The sequence below is a fragment of the Pongo pygmaeus genome, chromosome 13, assembly GCF_028885625.2.
Source record: "Pongo pygmaeus isolate AG05252 chromosome 13, NHGRI_mPonPyg2-v2.0_pri, whole genome shotgun sequence".
Taxonomy (NCBI): Eukaryota; Metazoa; Chordata; class Mammalia; order Primates; family Hominidae; genus Pongo; species Pongo pygmaeus.
Genome location: NC_072386.2, coordinates 113896898 through 113921702, shown reverse-complemented (window position 1 = coordinate 113921702; position 24805 = coordinate 113896898). Strand labels below are relative to the sequence as shown.

Genomic DNA, 24805 nt, shown 5'->3' with positions numbered 1-24805 from the left:
TCACATTTAGGGAAATGGAGGCACAAGGAGTTCACTTTAGAGCAGAGATTGGCAGACAGTCAAATCACTGAGAAGTTGTATATCAAATTCATGTTAGTTTCTGAATTTGGCAAGGAAGATTGATGGCTGAGCAAATTTGAAGTCTGCCTCTTTTAATCAAGCTGTTGAGTACAAGTCTTTTCATGGACTGAATGGGATAATGCTTAGTCCTCCCAGGAAGCTCAGAGTCCCAGGATTATGGGATAGTAATGAATCTGAGAAAAAGTACTGGCACTGGGTGGAGTATGGGTATGCACACAGTGCCTGGTGTGCAACCTTAATTGCTGTATTAGAAGAATGTTTTTGGTACTATGAGACTTAGCTATGAGATTTGATCCTATTTACTAGTTGTAAATCTCTCTCCTTAAGTCTGAAATAGGAATAATACTCCTAATTTACAGAGTTATATTGAAGATTAAAGAAAATAAGAAAATTGTTTGGAAGCTATAAAGCATATATTTTTTTTTTTTTGAAAGTGTTGAGCAGAAATTAAGGGCAGGCTTTGAAGTGATGGACTCAAAAGGACCTGGATTTTTATTTTTCATTTTTCATCGTGGACTTTTCAGATGTATATGAGTGGAAACAGTACAGTAAATTTCCATATAGCCATCAATCAGCTTCACCAATTATCAGCATTTTGCTGCTCAGCCCTCACTCACAATTGCATTTTACTTGTTTTTTTTTGTAGGGAATTTACAGCCAATCTTAGACATCATATACTTTGATCCATAAATTCTTCAGTGTGTATTTCTGAGCGATAAGAACCAAAAAACCACGTAACCACAACATTATTTTAACCCCCTAAATTAACAATAATTCCTTATCTTCTGCACAGAAGGACGTGGATTTAAAACATACCTCTTAGAAACCACTTACCAGCTTTGTGAGTTAAGCATATTATTTACTCTCTCTGAGCTTCCGGTTCCTTATCTGTAACACAAAGATAATGCCTCATGAAGTTATTTTGTGCTTAAATGAAATAACATATAAAATGTCTAACACAAAGGTTCTTGGCAAGTGGTCCAGCCTCTCTTCTGAGCCTCCTGTGACATGTGAATTAGAATTATGAGCTGCTCTCCTCCCTTCTTTAGTATCACAAAGAGTAACAGTACTCTGGAATTATTGCCCACTAGCCTAGTGAAATTTCTCTTCATTGGGCTATTTGACTCTTCTCGTGAAATTCTACTAACAGCTGAAATGATGTCTCCCTGTCTGTCCTGCAACATCATTATTCCTGTCTACTGGCTCATTCCAGTTGGCACACACATACTATATTTCATCTATTTTTTTAAACAACCATTTCTTGACCACATTGCCTTTTTTAGCTGCTACCCAATTTCTCTGCTCCCCTTTACAGCAAAACTTCTTGAAAAAGTTGTTTCTTCTGTTCATCTTTGGTTCTCATGTTCTCTCCAGAAACCACTCTAGTGATATTTTTAACCCCACCACTCTACTATGAAGAGTGGTGTCAAGACTACGAAGTTTAAGTCTTATTTGACCTATTAGCTGTGTTTGGCACAAATAGGTGCTTCCCTTTGTGAAACACTTTCTGCTTCGGTTTCTAGGATACCAGACTGCTGGTTTTTCTACCTACTTGGCTTCTTAGTCTCTTTTTTGTTCTTCTTTATTACACCTACCTCTTAATATTGGACTGCCCCATGGGATCTCTGTTGTTGTTGTTTTTTTCTTTCTGAGACAGAGTTTCACCCTTGTTGCCCAGTCTGGAGTGCAATGGCGCGATCTCAGCTTACGGCAACCTCCGCTGCCCGGGTTCAAACAATTCTCCTGCCTCAGCCTCCTGAGTATCTGAGACTACAGGCATGCGCCACCACGCCCAGCTAATTTTTTGTATTTTAGTAGAGACGGGGTTTCTCCATGTTAGTCAGGCTGGTCTCGAACTCCGGACCTCAGGTGATCCACCCGCCTCGGCCTCCCAAAGTGCCGGGATTACAGGCATGAGCCATTGCGCCTGGCCAACTCTCAAATTTTTATCTTTATCCTGGAACTCCAGGCTTGTATATGCTACTGCCTACCTGACATCTCCTCTTATATCTTTTATCCTTATTTCAAATTGAACTTACCCTGTCTCCTCTTCCCCGTGTCCCTTTTATAATCTTCCATATCTCAGTAAATAGCAGCTTCATCTTTCCATTTTCTCAGGTCAAAACCTGGAGACATTCTTGACTCTTCTCACAGATCACATCTGATCCCTTAGGAAATCTTAGCAGCTCTGTTCAAAATATATCCAGAATCTGACCACTTCTCATCACTTGCACTGGCATAAACCTACATTACCTTCTCCAAATTATTGCAGTAATCCCCCCCCCCTTTTTTTTTTTGCTCTTTCCTCCTTATAGTCTGTTCTTCATACAGTAACAAGAATGATCCTTTAAAAAAGATAACTCAGATTTTGTCTTCTCTGGTCAAAACCCTCTAGTGATTGCCCATCTTGCTCAGAGTAAAACACAAAGTCCTATCAAGTCCTTCTGTGATCGAATGCCTTCTTTGCTGTCTGACCTCATCATCTCTTACTCTTCTTTTTGCTTACTCCATTCTGACCACAGTGGTCTTCTTGTGGATTCTTTATTTTTTGAGACGGAGTCTCGCTCTGTCACCCAGGCTGGAGTGCAGTCGCCCGATCTCGGCTCACTGCAAGCTCTGCCTCCCGGGTTCACGCCATTCTCCTGCCTCAGCTTCCCGAGTAGCTGGGACTACAGGCACCCGCCACCAGGCCTGGCTAATTTTTTTGTATTTTTAGTAGAGACGGGGTTTCGCGGTGTTAGCCAGGATGGCCTCGATCTCCTGACCTCGTGATCCACCCGCCTTGGCCTCCCAAAGTGCTGGGATTACAGGTGTGAGCCACCGCGCCCAGCCTTCTTGCAGATTCTTTAACATACCAGGCATATTTCTCTCTCAGGTCCTTTGCACTTGTTGTTTACCCTGTCCAGAATGCAGTTTTTCAGACATTTGCTTGGCTCCATCTTGTCTCTCATTTTCAGTGAGGCCTCCTCTTACCACCCTGTTAAAATGGCAGCTCCTCCATTTCTGGTTCTCCCTACCCAACCTTTCCCATCCTCTTTTTCTCCATACCACTTTAAACCATTTCGCTTATGATATATTTTGCTTATATTGTTTATTGTCTTTTTTTCTCCACCTGACATAAGCTCCATGAAAGCAAGGATTTTAGTTGGTTTTGTTTTCTGTAGATTTCAAGCACCTAGTAGAACAGTGCCTGGCATTTAGTAGGAACCTGAGTATTTCAATGAATTATTTTATTAATTGTAGTCTATACTTGGAAAAGGTTTAATTTTTTAAAGTTTTAATTTCAGTTTTTCTTTGGAATATTATGCACCTTGAAGTCGTCTTTTTGCTGTATTTCTGTTTTTCTTCATGAGTATCCTTACTAATTTATTCATCTTGAGTCCCTATTGAGCACTGTGCTGGTTGCATGGGGATATACAAAGATATAGATATAATAATTCTATACAATTTTATAAATAAATATATACATAAAACTGCATAAATAAATATATATCTTTTATATAAATTATATATATAATTATTATTTTTTTTTGAGACAGGGTCTTGTTCTGTTGCCCAGGCTGGAGTGCAGTGGTGTGATCACGGCTCACTGCAGCCTCAACCTCCTAGGCTCAACCAATCCTCCCACCTCAGTCTGCTGAGTAGCTAGGACTACAGACATGTGCCACCATGCCTGGCTAATTAAAAAAAAATTATTCTGTAGAGACAAGTCTTGCTATGTTGCCCAGGTTGGTCTTGAACTGCTAGGCTCAAGCCATCCTCCTGCCTGGGTATCCCAAAGCCCTGGAATTACAGGCATGAGCCACTGTGCCCAGCCAGAGATAAAGTATTCGTAGATTGACTTTTATACTTTTATGAGCTTACAGTCTGTTAGGGGAGTTGATAGTGTGGGGGGTGTGTGTGTGTGTGTGTTTGTGTGTTTGTGTGTTTTAAAAAGGTAAGTACCTAAGAGAGAGTGATCCAGAATTCAGAAGAACAAGAAATTATTTCTAGTGGAGGGGAATAATAGAGCGATTTCAGCGAGGGTGTGTGTAGTGTGTAGTATGAACCATGGAAAACAAATAGAACTGGATTATGAGAAAAATGGAAAAGAGAATTCCATATGGAGGGAATAGCATTAGCAAAATAAGAATGCTCAAGATTTGTATGGAAAATAAGTGGTTCATTTTGTTGAAGATACGATATATGAAAGGAATTAGCAGAGAGTAAGTTTGGAGAGGAATGTTGGAGCTACTGATAGAAGGATTTGAATGCAGGAATAAGGAATTCAAGCCTTACTCTTGTTTGAAAGCCCCAGTGATAAAGGACATTATCAGGACTATCTTCATGAGTTTGACAGTGTTACGTAGAAAGACAGACTGAAATAAGTACCGCTGGTCCCCGAATAATGTTTCATTCAATGTTGTTTCATTATAATGTTGACAAAAAAAAAAAAAAAAGATTCCTGGCCGGAGCCACTGTCTACGTGGAGTTTTCACGTTCTCCCCATGTCTGTGTGGGTTTTCTCTGGGTGCTCTGGTTTCCTCCATATCTGAAGGATGTGCAGTTTAGGTTAATTGGTCTGTCTAAATGGTCCCAGGATGAGTGAGTGAGGGTGTGTGTGTGAGTGTGCACTGTGACGGAATGGTGTTCTGTCTAGGATTGGTGCCCACTTTGTGCCCTGAGCTGATGAGATAGGCTCTGGCCACCTGCATTCTTGAACTGGAATAATTAAGTGGTCATCTTGTTTTTTATTAACCTTTCTTACTTATATATATAGCTCACATTTATTTCAGTGTTTAATATTACAAGCGTTTTGGTTTTTATTTAGAAGTTTGGTGATGTTTTTGTGACAAGAAGAACTTAACTGTTGTATATATCAATTAGCCTATGATAAATTGGTTTTATTATATGTTATTTCCCATAACGTCGCAGTTTCCAAGAACCTATCAAGTACATTAAATGACAACTTACTGTACACTGATTAAAATGCTATTGTAATAATTTGGGGGGAAAAGCAATAAAGGTAGTGGAAATAGGTATAGGTAGTGGAAGTAGGTATATATATAATCTCAGCATTTTGGGACACCAAGGCAGGAGGATCAGTTGAGCTCAGGAGTTCGAGACCAACCTGGACAACATAATGAGACCATATCCTTATAGAAAAAAAGTAGCTGGGTGTGGTGGTGCTTGCCTGTAGTCTCAGTTACTTGGGAGCCTGAGGTTGGAGGACTGCTTGAACCCAAGAGGTTAAAGCCGTAGTGAGCTATGATCATGCCATTGCATTCCACTCTAGGCAACAGAGCAAGACTAGCAGAAAACAAAAGAAGAAAGAAAGAAAGGATGTCTTGGAACTGTTGCAACTTGGTAACTACTGAATGTGAGGGCTGAGCAACAAGCCTGACAACTACAGGGTTTCAAGCCTACTTGATTGGCAGCCTGGGGTTCCCTCAGTATAAGCAGGGAGCCCAAGAGAAGTGAGATCAGGAGGAAAATTTGTTTAGTTTTGGTATAATGTTTGCAGGTGTGGTGGTTATATACAGGTGATGATGATTCTGATAAAAAGAAAATTAGTATTCTCTTTAGAAAGGATGTGCATCTGTTGCTTTCGTGCCTTCATTTTGATATAGCTAACTCCTAGAAAGAGAAGTAAGACTCAGTTGCTGGATCTATTGCTGGCATCAGAATCTAGATAATTGATTTGGAAAACTTTGACACAGTACCTGAATTTTTCTTTTCGTCTGTAAGTAGCTCAGCCCTTTTCACTAAGTTTGTAAGTTGCTCTGGTTGTAAAAACACTATGTATTCTCAGTAGCTTGATACAACTTACAGGTTATCCTTTGAAATCTCCTTTACTGCTGCTTCATTGGCTGTGGATATCTAAGTAGTGCTTTTCTTACGTCTTTGAAGAAAACAGATGAGCAGATGAGTGTTCCCAACCTTGATCACCTTGAGATGAAGGCAGTGTTTATTTGAATTAAAAGGTTTGCATGATCTTGCCATACCATACTCCTGTTTTTCCCCTTAGGACATAGAGCCACATTGGAAGAGGACAAGCCTTTTAACCTAATTAATGGTAGTTAAGATGTTAGTTGCCAAAACATTTCTTTAACAGCCTACATTTAACAAAATACCAGAAGATATCAGAGGATGTAGCTTTCTATGCCAGGCAGATTCAAGAACAGTGTAAGGTTCTTTTAGATTTATAGCATTTTCAGAGCCTTGTAGCAGGAGGTGTTTTTAACCCAAAGATGATAGGCAAAAAAATTATTTGCAAAATGATATTGATAATTGTGTACACTTTTTATTTATAGGCTGATGTATGATGTTTATATTTTTATATTTAATGCATTTTTTAATAGTTGAAAAAAGACATGATGAGTTTGTTAAAAACTTGCAATTCACCAGCTACGTTTAGAAGGGTGACCTTGAGCTTACCACATTAGTCATCTCTTTATTAAGTCTTTTTTCTTTGCCCTTAGATAATATTGTCAGTGAACATTATTTTGGCACTGTCATTATAGAGCCTTTTGTTTTCCATTAAATAGGAGTCAGTAGGACCCAACTGTCATGAAATGAGAAAATTTTCCTATTTAGGATAATTTATATTTTTCACCTCACCAGAGGTGTGATGGCTTTTAGTTTTTCAGATTTGGAGTATATCGTAAATTTTTTTTAAATCTGGGCAATTTTATTTCACATGATTGGTTTGCTAAGAATATAAAGTATAAAGCTTTACCCTTGTGAGAAACCTGCGAGATCCTTTTAGTTCTGCTTTGTTCCAGAGAGGTTAAGGCACTAGTCGAAAATCACACACCCAACTAGTGGCAGAGTTGGGGCAAGAGGTAGATTTCTTTTTTTTTCTTTTTGAGACGGAGTCTCACTCTGTCACCCAGGCTGGAGTGCAGTGGCGCGATCTGGGTTCACTGCAAGCTCCGCCTCCCAGGTTCATGCCATTCTCCTGCCTCAGCCTCCTGAGTAGCTGTGACTACAGGCGTCCGCCACCACGCCTGGCTAAGTTTTTGTGTTTTAGTAGAGATGGGGTTTCACTGTGTTAGCCAGGATGGTCTCGATCTCCTGACTGGCAAGAGGTAGATTTCTTGACCTTCAGTCTTGGGCTCCTTTCACCATGTCAGGCTGCTGTTTAGAAATATGTACCAGGAAGTCTTAAATAAACGTAGCTGAGTTGGTCGCTAACCAGCTTAGTTGGTTGGTCATTATTGGGTGTTATTACTAACACCTAATAATGTTCAACTGGAATAATTAAGATTTTTTTTCCCCCACATTCCTTCTGAAAATGTTTTTTTAAAAGGCTGACCATTTTAAACTGAATGATGCAGTGGCATTTCATTCACGGTGTTGAGCAACCACCACTTTATGTAGTTCCAAAACATTTTCATCACTTCAAAATAAAACTCCTTACCCATTATGCAGTTTGAAAAGTTTTTAAGCAATTAGAATAAAAATCTTTGCTGTGACAAGTAAGGTCGACTAGGGCAAGTTTGTATTACAGGTCACTCCTAGTGCTTTGTTGCCTGCTTCTGATTTGCCAGTGAGAAACAGAGTATCCTTCTTATGCTATTTAATAATGATATATTACAAACAGCAGCAACATCAAAAAAGAATGTGTCAGGCACATAATGAATAATAATGCTGATAGCAGGCATGCGTTATGCATATTATTGTTAATCTTCACACTAGCCTTTCAAAGTGGTTACTGTATTTCTGATGAGAAAATGAAGGCTTGTTCAGTAACTCTAGAATCACTTAGCTGATAAGTGGTCAATCTGGGATTCAAATCCGTATCTATTTGGCTTGAAAAGTTGGGTGTTCTTGTCACTAAATTTGGGAATGAGCAGGCAAAAAGAAACACATGGAAGGAATCATCTCGTTTGAGGGATTCAGTACTCTCTTAGCAGTACAGTGTGTAAGGAAAGGGGATTTGAGTTTGTTAGTCCTGTTGGTGTTTGTTAGTTGCCACTTTATCCTGCCCCACTATGATTTGTATGCACAGGAGGAAAAACAAAATAGGAAATAATCTTTGGAACTCTCTATGGACATTATCATGAACAATTAGAAGAAATTGCAATGTAGCTTCTGACGTTTGTTCTTAGAAATTATCTATTTCTTTTTTTCTTCTCTTTTAATGAGTCTTTATATGATTTTATTTTAAATTCATAAATTGATTTGCTTGAGTAAAGGTTTAGTCTGAGCAGTATTGGAACTTGATTGATTTCTCATTTTAAGATCCTTTTAAAAAGTGGTGATTCAATTCCAGTGAAGCATAACTCAAATTGTGTGTATTGAAGACTTTTGTAATTACATTTTTGCCCCTATTAAAAAACTTTATTTTAGCTTTTTTAAAGTTTGAAAGAACTTTTGGTAGGCCAGTTGTCAGTCATTCCTTCGAAAGCCCCTAGTAAGTCACCTCATAAACCTTGTCACTTTTCTACTGTTTTGGCCCGAATCATGTTACTTCCCTTCAGTAATAGGCCCTGGGGTAATATGTTCAAATATGCTGGCTTTGGGTAAAAAGGATGGTATCATGTAAAATACAGCTCTCTGGCTACTTTGGACAAAGAGATTTTTTTAAGGTTATGTGAGCATAACAAGTATATAAGGTATAGCAATAGCAGCCATCTACAAATGTCTTGAGTGTGTGTATTGATAGTTATCCAAAGAAGTATAGATTTTTGACAGTGACCTTGTGACTTTTGCTAATATCTAAATACTAGGTACTTCCATAAATGGATTTTAAGCTTTTAAACACTTTTATTTAAAAGTTTTAAGATGCCCTTGTAACTTGGCTCAAATATTACACATTGCTTTTCTGTTTTGACCTAGTGGTGACATTTCATTCTCTCTGAAACCAGCAGAAATGTACTGTGAAGAGTACAGGCTCTGGAGTTGGTCAGATTTGTTTTCAAGTCTTTGTCACTTACTAACTGTAAGACCTTTCCTCTTTTAAAATGAATATCTTATGTCACAGCTCTGTAGAGTTAGAGGTGATGTCTCTAAAGGGCTCAGCACAGTATCTGGCACATAGTGAATTGTGTTCAAATGGTCGGTGTTATAGGAAGAAGTCTAAATTTGACAGCCTAGCCAACATCATGGTGCAAATACAGGAAAACCTCATCTGTATACTGTCCTGCAGTCAGCACATTTCTTCTTGGATTTGTGTTTTGTTTGTGTGTTGAAGTGCCGTGTGTCAGTTTTCACCACTTCCTGCAACTTTTCCTTTTTCTCAGAAATGCCTGGCAAATACCTTCACTGGGTATTGTATAATTGAGCTAAAAAAAAAAAAAAAAAGATGGTGCTATGCAAGCTAATGATGAGGCATTTGCTCCCTTATAGCAATCCCTTTCAGTTAGGTATTCATGTGTAGCATGTTAACAGGTGCTTACCACCCTTAGAGATGTCAGCTGGCCAAATGCCCAAGCTTATGCCAAAGAAGAGAGATTTTGTTGTCTGGAATGAAAAGTCTACAATGCCTACTAAATGCTTATAGTGTATTTCATGATGATTGTTAATGTTAAAGCATGAAAAGCTATATCTTAGCCTAATGATTTTACTCATTACTTCCCCCATTATTTGCATTGTTTCTCTTGTTCTGTTTAGAAAGACATACAAAGGCCTTTTACACTGTAACTGTAAGGTCGAGGTTGTGATGAATTGCAATCTAAGAATATTAGCTATGGAGGGGACTTTGGAGATCAGCTATACTAACCCTCTTATCTTGTACATGAAAAAGCTGGCTGAGAGAAGTTGTGACTCACTCAAGGACATAGAAAGTAAGTGACGGGTTTGATTTCCAATCCAGTGTTATGAAGGTTACCTGGTAAAGTGGAGAGAGCACTGGACTTTGGAGCCACACAGGCCTGATTTTGAGTCCTGATTCCACCATTTATTAACTGTATGACCTTTGGCAAGTAAATCTGAGTTAGTTTCCTGCTTTGTGTTACTTTGTGGGGTCTTGAGGATTATGGGATAATGTAAGTATAGCACAGAGCCTGACATTTGCGATGGGCTCAGTAAGTGCCGTCCGTTCTCTTGTACTATTTTTCTTCTCCTTCTCCTTCTTCTTTGAGAGAGGGAGAGAGGAAAAGAAAGAAAAGAAAAGAAGGAAAGAAAGAAAGAAAAAAGGAAAAAGAAAAGAAAGAAACAGAGACAGACAGAGAGGTTCTCTCTCTCCACTGCCCAGGCTGGAGTGCAGTGGTACGATCATGGCTTACTGCAGCCTCGAACTCCTAGAGTTCAAGTGGTCTGCCTGCCTCAGCCTCACAAGTAGTTAGGATTACAGGATTACCAGACCTGGCTAATTAAAATTTTTTTTTTTTTGTAGAAATGGGGTCTCGTTTTGTCACCCTGGTCTTGAACTCCTGGCCACAAGCCATCCTCCTGCTTCAGCCTCCCTAAGTGTTGGGATTATAGGTGTGAGCCACTGTAGCCAGCCCTGCTTTCCTTTAAAACAGATCATATAGCTAAGTGATTAAGCGTTACGAAATGGGAATCAAAGAATGGTTGATGTTTTTGCCAAAGCCTTTCGCTGAAAATCTGTTGTTCATTGGAGGAGGATTGCTGACTGCAAAATGAGTGCAAAACATTTGTCAAGAGCTTAGTGACCACTGCTCCAAGTTGTACAGTGTTGACATGGTTCATTCCTGAGAAATGGCTGCAGTTACCTAGTGAAATGGATAGAAAACCTAGCATTGGGAACACCAAATCAACCTACGTATAGTTAGGCCAGCAGTTCTCAAAAAAACCTTTTTTTTTTAACTATAGACCCTTTTACAATCTTAAACATTATTGAGGACCTCAATGATCTCTTGTTTATGTGAATTGTGTGTTGATATGTATCAGAAATTATATCTGATAAAAATTTAAATATTTATTTAAAAATGCTAATAAACTATTATATGTTAACACAAGACAAAAGAAAATTAGTGAGAAGACTAGCATTGTTTTACATTTTTGTAATTCTCACTAATGCCTAGCTTACTAGAAGACAACTGGGTTCGGATAGCTGCTTCTGCATTGTCTGTTTTAATATTCTTGATGAAGTATATGAAGAAGAAAATCTGCCTTCACGCAGATATGTAGCTGGAAAAGGGGGAAATATTTTAATAGCTTTTTCAGATAATCTTGGATATTCTTCTTTGATACTACACCAAAACTTGACAAATGGTAGTATCTTGATAGAATCTGAAACCAGATCAGTGAACATTTTGTGTTCTGTTACATTAAAATCCATTGGTCTTTGCATTTTGATTGGATCTTTTATCTGCACATGGTTTAATAACATTATGCATTGGCCATTGGAAAATATTGATTCATTGAATTATCTTGATCTTCCAAATGTGACCTATTTCATGTTCCATCTTCAACGTTATGTAGCCTCTGGGAAACTCCATACTCTGGAAAGAATGAGAGTGGAAAAGAAACATAATGCCTTCATACTACTTGGAAAATAGTTTTGACATGCAGACCCCTGAAAAGGTCTTGAGGACCTCCAGGGGTTCCTAAACCACACTTGGAGAACTGCAAAGTTAGAAAAATTGGTAAACTAAAAGGAGTGACTTGGTTGCTTTATATTTTTTTAATTAAAAATAATTTAAAAACAGATTTAAAAAATAATTTTTATTTTGAGACAGGGTCTTACTGTGCCACCCAGGCTGAAGTGCAGTGGTGCAATGATACCTCACTATAGCCTTGAACTCCTGGGCTCAAGTGATCCTCCCATTCCAGCCTCCTTGGTGTCTGGGACTACAGGCATGCACCATCATGCCCAGCTAGTTTTTTAATTTTTTTGTACAGATGGAGTCTTGCTATGTTGCCCTGGCTGGTCTCAAGCTCCTGGCTTCAAGTGATCCTCTTGCCTCAGCCTTCCAAAGCGTATTTTTATTTTTTTGAGACAGGGTCTCACTCTGTTGCCCAGGCTGGAGTGTCGTGGCATGATCACAGCTCACTGCAGCCTTGACCTCCTGGGCTCAAGTGGTCCTCCCACCTCAGCCTCCCGAGTAGCTGGGACTGCAGATGCACACCACCATGCCTGGCTAATTAAAAAAATTTTTGTGTGTGTGGAGATGGGGTCTCACTGTGACTGCGGTTTCCAACTCCTGAGCTTAAGTGATCCTCCTGTCTCAGCCTCCCAAGGTGTTGGGATTACAGGTGAGAGCCATGTGGCTTCGCCTACAGCCTTAATAAGAGATCATCTGGAAATTACTATGAAATGGATTGCTACATAAGCCTTAGTCTTAAAAACCATCTTATTCCTTGAAGTAAAGAGCTGCCTAATTTTGAAATGCAGTGAATTGGTCATTAAATATTTGAGTGCTTTTTATAGACAGAGCAGTGTATTAGGTACTGCTAAAGATATGAATTATGAAAACAGGTTCCTTCTCTTTAGTAGTTTATAGTCTAGCTGAAGGGGTAAGACATATAACCTTGTAAAAAGATGACTAATGCAAGTTCTCTATAACAAGGTGACATACAAGGAGAGAGGAATCCATTCTTTATTATGGGAAAGTACAGACAGTGCTCATTCAGGTAATCATTACATCAGGTTATACTGGAGAATTAATATCGAATAATTATGTTAGACTTACAAAATTATGTTGCAATTTATATTTTTATTCTCACATTGTTACCCTATTTTTATAGGTTTGTATAGTTTCCAGTATTTTTACAGGTTTTTATTTGCCTTAAAAAAATAATTTGGCTGGGCGCGGTGGCTCATGCCTGTAATCCCAGCACTTTGGGAGGCCGAGGCGGGTGGAACACGAGGTCAGGAGTTCGAGACCAGCCTGGCCAACATGGTAAAACACCGTCTCTACTAAAAATAGTAATAAAAAAAATCTGGGCATGGTGGCGTGTGCCTGTAATCCCAGCTACTCAGGAGCCTGAGGCAGGAGAATTGTTTGAACCCGGGAGGCAGAAGTTGCAGTGAGCCGAGATCGCGCCATTGCACTCTAGCCTGGGCAACAGGGTGAGACTCCATCTCAAAAAAAAAAACAACACGATAGGGGTGGCAGAAGTATGTTATTGCTATTTGATAGATGAGAAAAGACTAAGTTAAATATGCCAAGATCACATAGATTTGAGTATTATGTTATTTGCATTTATGTATCTTATTAGAATAGAACAGAAATACTCAGATACCTTGCTTTGGAGGAAAAATATATACATACACAGAGTAAAGATCTCCACTCAAGACTTCATAGAAATGTTTTAATGCTTCCTGAAGCACCTTGTGTATACCTTGTGCTTAGTTGTTCCTTTACTGAATTATTATAACGATTTAAAAAAAATTACAAAGTGCCTAGCAATAGAAGGCACTCATGGCAACTATTATTATTGTTGTTTTTTTCAACTTTTTCAACTCAGCTCTGATGTTACTTAAGACATCCAAATTCTCAATCCATGTATGTTAAGATATATTTTAGTTACATGCGACGTCTAAATTCTCCATCCGTGTGGAGGTTCTGATTTCTCCGTTTATTGAATGCAGTAATTCTGGCCTGTATTTATGGGGCGCTTATTACTTTGTTCAGTTACTGTGATATGCATTTTACACACATTGCATCTTTAGATCCTTACAGCAGTTTCACTATGAGGTGAGTGATGGTGTTTCCATTTTATAAATGAGAAAACTGAGGCCTGGACTAATCAGTTGCCTAGGGTGCTTACTAGTTAAAAGTACAGCTGGGAGGCTGGGCGCAGTGGCTCATGCCTGTAATCCCAGCACTTTGGGAGGCTGAGGTGGGTGGATCACCTGAGGTCTGGAGTTCGAGACCGGCCTGGCCAACATGATAAAACCTCATCTCTACTAAAAATGCAACAAATTAGCCAGATGTGGTGGCAGGAGCCTGTAATCCCGGCTACTCAGGAGGCTGAGGCAGGAGAATCTTTTGATCGCGGGAGGTGGAGGTTGCAGTCAGCCAAGATTGTGACACTGCATTCCAGCCTGGGTGACAAGAGCAAAACTCCGTCCCAAAAAAAAAAAGTACAGCTGGGATTTGAATCCACCTCTCTCTCTTCTGTTACCTTTCCATTTGGGCAGTAAGTTGAAAAAAATATTTTTGGATTGTAGAGGAGTTTTTGCTGTTTTTCAAAGGATAGCTTTTTGAGGGGGGCGTTGGGTAGTGGCTATTCTCCCCTTTTATAATAAATTCATTGATTGGTAATTTTTCAATCTGGTTTTTTCAAAACTTTTTTTTTAAATTATTGTTGTTATTTAATTAATTGCCTGATGACATTTTGGTAAAATAGTAATGGATTAACATTTTCCAGATCTTGATTTCTAAGTTCAAGGTGATATTTTACTATATTGGTGAGAAATAGTTTGTTAGTAGGTTTTTACAGGTTGTTTTAGGCCAAGAATTGACTTACCTTTACTGTTTAATAACATTACTACTTGATTGAATAAGATGGTTATAGTCACTTTTGAAACAGTATTTTGGCTTACAAAGCTTTTTTGAGGGGAAAAAATTTATTTGTATTGGCAGTCAGCCAATATTTTATAAGCTACAATTTTCCTTTGAATAACTGGTGGTTTGTAGCTCCATAATTTGTGGTTCTTCTGAACTTGAAAAAAGATTACACATATTTAAAAATGGCCTTATCACTTTAATGTTTTAAGCAATACACAGCTGTCAAATTCTGTTATGTTATAGTATTGTTGTTTTACTTAATTTTCCTGGGCCGAGAATCTAACTTAATAATTTATGCAGTATAATTGGAATCTCATCCCTCTAAACCCCAATGAAACTCCAAACAAACCTAAAAACCAAAAACTACATTAGTAATGTAACAGACACTGTTAAAGGCAAAGGAAATGTGAGCGACTCTACATCGGTCTGCCAAAATCCTTGTAGTATTCATGCTAGTCCATTATTTAGCCATTGCTGCCTGGATGTGTTGAATTATGTGGTATGTGGGTTTGTTTGGGTGTATATGGTGTTCTTATATGACATTTAGTTTTAAATTAAGGTTTTTGTGATGCTGTCAATGTTGCCTTTTCACATGCAGTTGGAAAAGAATACTTCATTCGAAATGTTTCATGTCCTGTACCTTGTTCTCATGGTTTGTCTGTGGGTAGTTAAATTTGTGAAAGTCACGAGGTTATTTTAAATCTTTCCTTTTGATTTTAGGTTAAGTCTAAAATGGAATATGGTAACCTTTTTGCTTGAGAGATTTTGGAAAGCCAGATTAATATATCCATTTTTGTACTTACAGAAGTTTCACAGATAAAAGTGAACCTACCATTCAATTTCAGACTCAAACCCCATTGCCGAGTAGGAACATTATATAAAAATAAACCGTAATGAACTATTGTCTTTCTTGGGCTAAATCCTTTTGTTTCTGGAAGCCGAGTGAGGTTTGGGTTAAAGTTTCCATTTATCAGTGGGATAATTTTTGTGGCTAAGATTTTAGTGAATTGTTAACAGCCAGATCCTTAACAACTGTTAATAATCTTATTAACATGTTAGTAAAGGTTGCTTTTAAAAAGACTCTCTAGCTCTGGAGGATACTGATTCTCATTCTTGATTGAACATTAGAATTACCTGAGAGTTAAAAGAAATACAGATGCTTGAGGCTGGACGCGGTGGCTCACACCTGTAATCCCAGCACTTTGGGAGGCCGAGGAGGGCGGATCACGAGTTCAGGAGATCGAGACCATCCTGGCTATCACAGTGAATCCCCATCTCTACTAAAAATACAAAAAAATTAGCTGGGCATGATGGCAGCTCCCAGCTACTCAGGAGGCTGAGACAGGAGAATGGTGCGAACCGGGGAGGCGGAGCTTGCAGTGAGCTGAGATCGTGCCACTGCACTCCAACCTGGGCGACAGAGCGAGACAGCGTCTCAAACAAACAAACAAACAACAACAACAAAAAAAGAAATACAGATGCTTGGATTTCACCTTGAGGATTCTAATTTAATTGGTTTGGGATGCTACCTAAGCATCTGTATTTTTAGAGGTAATTCCAGTGTGCATATGAGGCTTAGAACTCCCGCTCTGGGAAATTTTTTAGCCCACTCAAGGGGAAAAATTTGGTTTTAGAGAATATATCTTTACCTTTGGAGTTTATAAAACTTTTTTTTTGAGGTAGTTGTGGATTCACATGCTGTTGTAGGAAATAATGTACTGAGTGATCCATCTCTGTAATTTTATCATTTCAAGAATTTTATGTAAATGAAATAATATAGTATGTAAACTTTTCAGCTTGGCTTTTTCACTCAGGCTAATTGCTTTGAGATCCATCCAAGTTGTTGCATGTGTCAGTAGTTTGTTCCTTTTTATAGTTAAGTAGTGTTCCATGGTAGGTAGGGAAGTATCACAGTTTAGTCATTCACCTGTTGAAGGACATTTGGATTGTTTCCATATTGGCTATTAGTAATAAAGCTGCTGTGAACATTTGTGGACGGGCTTTTGAATGGTCATAATTTTCCATTTCTTTGGGATAAATGCCCAAGAGTACAGTTGCTGGGTTATGTGATAAATATGTTTTTAGTTTTCTCAGATAGTGCTGTACTTTTTCTGAGTGGCTGTATCATTTTACATTCCCACCAGCAGTGTATGTGTGATCCAGTTTCTCTACATCTTTGCCAGCGTTTGACATCAATACTATTTTTTGAGAAAGATTAGTAGACTTCATCGGAGCAGTTTTAGGTTTACAGAAAGTTGGGCAGATAATTCAGAGAGTTCCCATATACCTTCTTCCCTCATGACTTTCTCCTTTTATTGACATCTGTTACCATGGTAAATTTGTGAAAATTGTTGAACAATAATGCAGTATTAATGCATTATTATTAACTAGTCTATGGCTTATATTAGGACTCTGTGACCTGTACAGGTCTGTGGGTTTTGACAACAAATGTAAAATAACATGTGTCCACCGTTACAGTATCATACAGAATAGTTTTACTGCCCTAAAAATCTGTTCTCTACCTGTTCAGCCCTCCTGTACCCCTAGTTCATGGCAACCATTGGTCCTTTTACTGTTAACATAGTTTTGCCTTTTCCAGAATGTCATGTAGTTGAAAGCATATAGTATCTGACCTTTTCACACTGGCTTCTTTTGCTAGGCTATATGCATTTAAGGTTTCTCCATGTCTTTACATGGCTTGGTAACTCTTGCTCTCCCCCCATCTCTCTTTATTGCTGAATAATATCCTATAGTGGATGAACCACAGTATTCAACTGTGATTAAATCACAATTTGTTTATCTGTTCACCTATTGAAAAACATCTTGGTTGTTCCCAGTTTTTGGAAATTATGAACAGAACTGTTATAAACATTTGTATGTGGACTTTTGTGTGGATGTAAGTTTTCAGATCATTTAGATAAATATCTAGGAGCACAATTCCTATTGTATTGTATTGTAAGACTACATTTAGCCTTGTAAGAAACTTCTAAACTTTTCCAAAGTACCATTTTACATTTCCCTCAGCAATGAATTATTTTTTATTTTAACCATTCCGATACATATGTAGTAATACTTCGTTATGATTGGATTTGCATGTCTCTGGATAATAATGATTTTGAATATGTTTTCATATGCTTATTTGCCATCTGTGCTTTTCAGTGAAATGTTTGTTCATGTTTTTTGCCCATTTTCTAATTGGATTCTTGTTTTTTAATTTTTATTTGTTTTAACTGTTGAGTTTTGAGGGTTCTTTATATATTCTAGTTAGAAGTCCTTTATCGGGTATGTGGTTTGCAATTATTTTCTCCTAGGCTGTAGCTTGTCTTTATATCCTCTTGTGTCTTTCATAGAACAAAAATTAATTTTGACCAAGTCTGGTTTATCAGGTTTTCCTTTTATGAATCTTGCTTTTGCAAGAACTCTTCAGCTAGCCCTGTGCCCCAAAGATTTTTTCCTAAAAGTGTGTTTATTTCTGAAAGTTTTATAGTTTTAAGTCTGTGATTCATTTCAAATTAGGTTTTGTGTAAGGTGTGAAGTTTAGATGAAAGCTCTTTTTTTTTTTTTTTTTTTGTCTTATTGATGTCTAATTCCTCTAGCTGCATTTGTTGAAATGGCTATCCTTCTTCCATTTAATTGCTTAGCATTTTTCTAAGAAATTAGTTGGACATGTTTGTGTGGATCTATTTTTGGCTTCTCTATTATTCTACTCTATTGATCTCTGTGTCTGTCCGTCTACCAATACCACGCAATCTTGATTACTGTGGCTATATAATAAGTCTTTAAATTTGGTAGAATTTCTCCAATTTTATTCTTTTAAAAATTGTTTTAGCTATTCTTGGTCTTGTGTCTTTCCATATAAGTTTTAGAATAAGTTTGGTTATGTCTATAAAAAACCTTGGTAAAAATTTTATTACATCTATAGATAAATTTGGGAAGAATTGACATTTTTACGGTGGAGTGTCTCTACCATTGGATTTTAATAGATTGGAATGAGACCAGAAAGAAGTAGTTCTGTGGAGAAAATGCTCAAATTACTTAAATTGTATGGAGAGAATTCTTTGTAATTAGTAAAATGTTAAACTTTTTAGCCCTCCCTCCCTTTTTGGTGTTAAAAACTATAATTAGTAGAGCTGTGGAAGTGGAAGCAATTGTTGATCCATTTCATTTCATTTCAATTCTGTTTATTTATTTATTTGAGACAGGGTCTCACTCTGTCACCCAGGCGGGAGTGCAGTGGTGTGATCTCTACTTATGCAACCTTTTCCTCCCGGGTTCAAGCGATTCTCCTGCCTCAGCCTCCTGAGTAGCTGTGACTACAGGTACATGCCACCATGCCCAGCTAATTTTTTGTATTTTTAGTAGAGACGGGGTTTTGCCATGTTGACCAGGCTGGTCTCAAACTCCTGGCCTCAAGTGATCTGCCCACCTTGACCTCTCAAAGTGCTAGGGTTACAGGCATGAGCCACCGTGCCTGGCTATTCATTTATTCATAAAATTTTCACTCAACATCTTTATGACCTTCTGTTATGGGCCAGGCACTGTTTTAGGCACCAGAATACAGTGGTAAAGGTCCCTAATCATTGACCTTACATTCTAATGAAGAGATTAGAATGTATATTAGAGTATATGAGTAATAACGATATACCTCAGTTAAGTGCTATGCAGATAATCGAAACAGGTTGACCTTGAAATAGTGGGGTGGCTGATTGATTAGATCAGGGAAGGCCTCTGAAGACATCTCATTTGTTTGTGGTGGTGAGATCTGAATGTCAAGAAAGAGCAAGTCTTTCGAAGAAAAGGGAGAAGACTATTCCAGGCAGAGGAAACAGCTAGTGGAACAGCTAGGAACACAGTGGGTATGTGGAAGGAACTAAAAAGGAGGACAGGGTGTCTGGAGTGTAATGAACAAGAGGGAGAGTAGTACAAGTGAGGTTGGTGAGGTAGGCAGGGACCAGATCACCTGGGACTTTGTAAGCCAAGGTAAGGAGTATGATTTTTATTCTGAGGGTGATGAGAAGCTACTGGAATGTTTCGATTAAGGGAGTGAAAAGGTTGCTGTATGGAGAGAGACCAGAACAAAAGCAGGAGGATGAATTAGGGAGCTATTTCAGACCAGGTGAAAGGTGATTATTCTAGGAAGGGAATCAGGATATATTTTCAAGATAGAGTCAACAGGATGTGTTCTGTATTTCATGGCCACAGGAAAAGGGAATCAAAGATAATGCCTAGATTTTTTTTTTTCTTTTAAAACTTGGTTGGATGATTATTGTTATCCAGTGAGATTGGTAAGACTTGGGAGAGGAACAAGGTATGTTTTGGAGAAAAAAAATTGAATTTTTTTCTTTTTTTTTGTGCGGGGTGACAAGGTCTTGCTCTGTTACCCAGGCTGGAGTGCCGTGGCACGATCACGGCTTTCTGCAGCCTTGAGCACCTGGGCTCAAGTGACCCTCCCACCTCAGCCTCTTGAGTAGCTGGGATCATAGGTGTGCGCACCACCACAACCAGCTGATTGAAAAAAATTCTTTTTTGTAGAGACAAATTCTCCATTTGTTGCCCAGGCTAGTCTTGAACTCCTAGACTCTAGGGATTCTCCTGCCTCATCCTCCCAAAGTGCTGAGATTATAGGTGTGCATCACTGTGCCCAGTTGATAGTCCTTTTTAAATCACTTTGTTTTGTTTTGTTTTTGAGATGGAGTTTTGCTCTTGTTGCCCAGGCTGGAGTGCAATGGCGTGATCGCTGCTCACCACAACCTCCGCCTCCTGGGTTCAAGTGATTCTCCTGCCTCAGCCTCCCGAGTAGCTGGGATTACAGGCATGTGCCACCATGCCCAGCTAATTTTGTATTTTTAGTAGAGATCGAGTTTCTCCATGTTGGTCAGGCTGGTCACGAACTCCCAACCTCAGATGATCCGCCCGCCTCACCTCCCAAAGTGCTGAGATTACAGGTGTGAGCCACCATGCCCGGCCATTCACTTTATGTTTTAACTGATGTCTGCCATCAATTGGATATACAAGTTTGGAGTCCAGGTGGAGGTCAGGATTGTTGATATAGTGTGGTGATTTGTATATAGACATTATACAGAGTTATAAAACTGGGAGAGGCCGCTTAGAAGACAATGTGATACCAGAGAAGGGGGCCTGGGACAGAGCCTTGGAGCACTGGCACATTATGAGGTCTGGAGGAGGGGAAGGCAGAGCCAACAAAGCCTAGGAAGGTTTAGCCATTGATGCTCTTATGTGTTTGCGACTAAAGTTATAGAAAGATAAGGATATAGAAAAATGAATTCTATCAATGCCTTCTCTGAAACCTGAATTTTGTGATATCCATTGATTCTATCAATCCTGTTGAAAGATAAGAGGAGACAAATAATAGAAACTACTTTTTATGAGAAAATTAGCTGGTGATATTTGCTTTTAGTGAAATGCTAGTAAAATACGTCTCTGTTTCTCTCTTTTTGGCTTGCCTCCTTGAATTCAAAGACTTGATAACATTAAAGAAAATGTAGGATCTCTAGATTTCGGTGTGGTGGGCAGACAATAAAATTTTTATACATAATAATGTAATAATGGTTTCATGAAGAAAGCATCATATACAGTATATTAAGTGGTTGAGTAACTACTCTGGGTCTAGCATAATGCTAAATTGAAGGAGAAAAAAGGAATGTTAAATATAGACCTTGCTTTCATTGAATTTTGATGAAAAGAGACGTAAAAAAGAATAAGCTATGGTAGTTGAAAAGGATTTCTTGGAGGAGTTGGAACTTGAAGAATAAGTAGGACTTAGGTGGGTAGAGGAGAAGAGCAAATCCCATAATACAGTAAGATATGGTGGAAAGAAAATGGGCTTTTTTTTTGGTCAGAAGACCTGGTTTGAGTGAGGACTCACTTAATAGTTTGTGACATTGGATGAATCACTTGACTTCTCTGAGCCTGTATTCCCTTAGGGGCATACCTGTACTTGCCTCATAGGTCTGCTGTGAAGATAAGACTGTTTATAGCTTCAACAATAATAGTAATGTAGTAGTTCTCATGTCAGGTGGCTAGTTTGCAGATACTCATTTTAGGAACATTTCATAAATTCAGATGCTACACTGAATAATTTGTATTTATCAACTATTTTATAACTGTGCTTTAAAACTTAATGTGTATAGTTCCTAGCTCAGTGCCAGACATTTAGTAAATTGTAGGTGATATTGTTACTCTGCTCCTGTTATAAGAATAGCATAGGAAAAAGAGATGACTGTCCTTGTCCTTCAGGAGTTCTTGCTTTCAGTAATAAGTCATATTCATAAGAAGCTGGGGGAAAATGCAAGACATTCTGTGCCCTGGTCCTAAGTTTGTGATGTCAGGTACAAATGAGGTCAGAGTAGGCTTGTCATTGGGACAGGCCTTTGTTTTGGCAGTGAATCTAAATGTGGCCCAGGAAAAAAGGTATGATTTGGATAGACAAGAGGAAAGCCCGATAGGCATTCCATATTTTTTTTTGTTTGTTTGAGACAGAGTCTTGCTCTGTCACCCAGGCTGGAGTGCAATGGCGCAATCTCGGCTCACTGCAAGCTCCGCCTCCCTGTTTCACGCCATTCTCCCACCTCAGCCTCCCGAGTAGCTGGGACTACAGGCACCCGCCACCATGCTTGGCTGATGTTTTGTATTTTTAGTAGAGACGGGGTTTCACCATGTTAACCAGGATGGTCTCAATCTCCTGACCTCGTGAACCGCCCGCCTCGGCCTCCCAGAGTGCTGGGATTACAGGCGTGAGCCACTGCGCCCAGCCTAGGCATTCCATATTAAGAAGATGTTTATTTTATGTATTTTTATTTTTAGGGGCAGGAAAGCATAAATGTTACTGCCACCGCTAACGAAATCTTTAGTAATACTGAAAGATTCTCATTCTGAAACTTTTGTAATGTTATAATCAAATTTACCTTCCTGCCTCTACAATTCATTGAACTTTTGCCTGCTCCCAGATGGCATTCTAATGTAGAATTTATTGTGGGGAGTGTCTCTTTTTTAAAAATATGGAAATGTTTTTATTATATACTTAAGTGTAATTCTGTTATAGCTTTTCTCTTTCGTGTGTAAAAATAATAAAGCTCTGTTTCATGCTGTGAGATTTATTGTTAGAAAGACAGGGCAAATTTCTGAAATTTCCTTGGGTAGTCTCCCTTCTCATCTTTAGCTTATTTGAATCCTAACTATTTATCAATTCATTTGCATATGTGGGATGTTAGGATGACTCTTTGTTTTGAAAAACAGTGCTATCAGAGTTCCTGTACAGTCCGTGCTGAAATTAGGGTGCCCTAGTACAATGTACTGTTCTCTCTTAGTCACTGTAATGGTTTTGTAAGTAGCTAAACCCTAGGTTATGCTGCTTTTATGCAGCTGTCTTCCTTGGTTACTGAAAGTTGGATGGCGCTTAGTTTGCCTTTAAGGGAATCTAGGTTTAATTGTATATCTCCTAGAACACTTTGCACCACCAAGTAGGTCGTAGAGAATCTTTGTTAGCATTCTGGTAGCCTTATTGATACGTGATCACCTCACTGGAATTGTGCAGTATCATGTATTCTTTTATTGTATTTTTTAGAAATGGGAGTCTTGCTATGTTGCCTAGGCTGGTCTTGAATTCCTGGCGTCAAGCGATCCTCCGGTCTTGGTCTCCCAAAGTGCTGGGATTACTGGCGTGAGCTACCTCATTTGGCCAGATTTTAAATAAGAAAAGCTAATGTTTACTGTTACTGCTGTGTGCTATGCACTTTGCTAGGCAGCTTTAAACTGGAGTTTTCTTTTCATTTAAACATCACAGCAATTAAGTGAGGTGAGTCCTACTTTTATTCTCATTTTACAGAGACAGAAAGGTTAAGTTCCGATCCCAAGGTTACACAGGTAGCAAGTGGTGGAGAAGGGATTTGAACCCAGGCAATCTGACTTTAGGGCCTATTCTCTTATCTACTATGCTTTACACTCCCCTGAGGTAACACCTTTCTGGGAAACTGTCCTATTGAGAACTTTACTTTTTATGTGTTACCTTGTGTGAAGGCATTAAAAGCTTGTTCCTGTTTGGGATTTTATAGTTGCACCCTTCTCCCTCCGTAAGGGGTTTGCCATTGTATTAGTTAAGTAACCCAGTTGCTGAAATAGAGCCCTGAAATACAATGGCTGAAACCCCAGAATTCAGTGCACAATAGTTGAGGGCAGGTGTTCTACATCAGCATGTGGCTGTCCTTTATGCAGGCATTTGGGGACGTAGGTGAATGGGGACTGTGTCATCTCGAATGCACAGCTTGCAAGGTTGTTCTTGTTGGAAGCACAGGGTAAGAAATTTTGTCTTAAGCAAGTGAGGTGAAAGTTGTACAAATATAATGTCTCCTCCCATTGCTGAAGGCTTAGTCTCATTGCCTCATCTAGCTGCAGGGGATTGGGAATTGAGGTGTTCTTTCTCTTTGCTGACACTAAGAGGTAAGGTGTCATTCTGTACTATTTTGCGTATTTCATCAGTGTTGAAATGTTCTTGGGAGTGCATTTTCAGTTACAGAATGTAAAGGTGAGAGCCTTGTCCTAGCTGCAACTCCGTTATTTGGAAGAAACAGGGTGGATTTTGGTAGTTAGCAATTCTCTGCCACAGCTGTAATACTGTAGATTTCAGTAGGAATGTTAGAATAGCTCACTGCTGCAGTTTGCAAAGTATTATTACACACATTCAACTCTTGCCTTTTTTTGTTGTTGTTGTTGAGATGGAGTCTGGCTCTGTTGCCCAGGCTGGAGTGCAGAAGCTCAATCTCGGCTCCGTGCTACAGCCTCTGCCTCCTGGGTTCAAGTGATTCTCCTGCCTCAGCCTCCCGAGTAGCTGGGATTACAGGTGTGCACCACCACGCCTAGCTAATTTTTGTATTTTTAGTAGAGACGGGGTTTTGCCATGTTGACCTGGCTAGTCTCGAACTCCTGAACTCAAGTGATCCGCCTGCCTCAGCCTCCCAAGGTGCTGGGATTACAGGCACGAGCCACTGTGCCTGGCCTCAACTGTTGCTTCTTATAAAGGTAAGTAGATAAAGTAAGTGATGGCATTCCCTTTGTAAAGGAGAAAATCGAGACATAGGTGGTTAAACATTGAATGAAACCAGCTAGAAAGTTGAAGAGCTGGGACTTAAATCCAGATATCATGGCTCCAGAGTCAGTGAAGTTTGTATGACACACTTTTTTTTTTTTTTTTAATAGAAAATTCTATTCAACAAGTTTTATATTTACTGTGGTCACTACTCTTGTATCCTTTCTTAGGGTGTCTAATATCACCAATGTCCAATATACTATGCTGGCAAATT

At 38.9% G+C, this 24805-nt stretch overlaps 1 protein-coding gene across 7 annotated transcripts in view; it reads left to right on the top strand.

The window, feature by feature from the left end:
* STRBP (spermatid perinuclear RNA binding protein) overlaps nt 1-24805 on the top strand; it is a 159020-nt gene that overhangs the window by 7145 nt on the left and 127070 nt on the right. For 2 of the 7 annotated variants that reach the window (XR_010123367.1, XM_063649921.1), the window contains exon 2: nt 24385-24524. The exons of the other annotated variants lie outside the window; for them this stretch is intronic. The gene's annotated coding sequence lies outside the window, so the exon portion shown is untranslated. The remainder of the gene's footprint in view (nt 1-24384; nt 24525-24805) is intronic. 7 annotated transcript variants of the gene reach the window in all.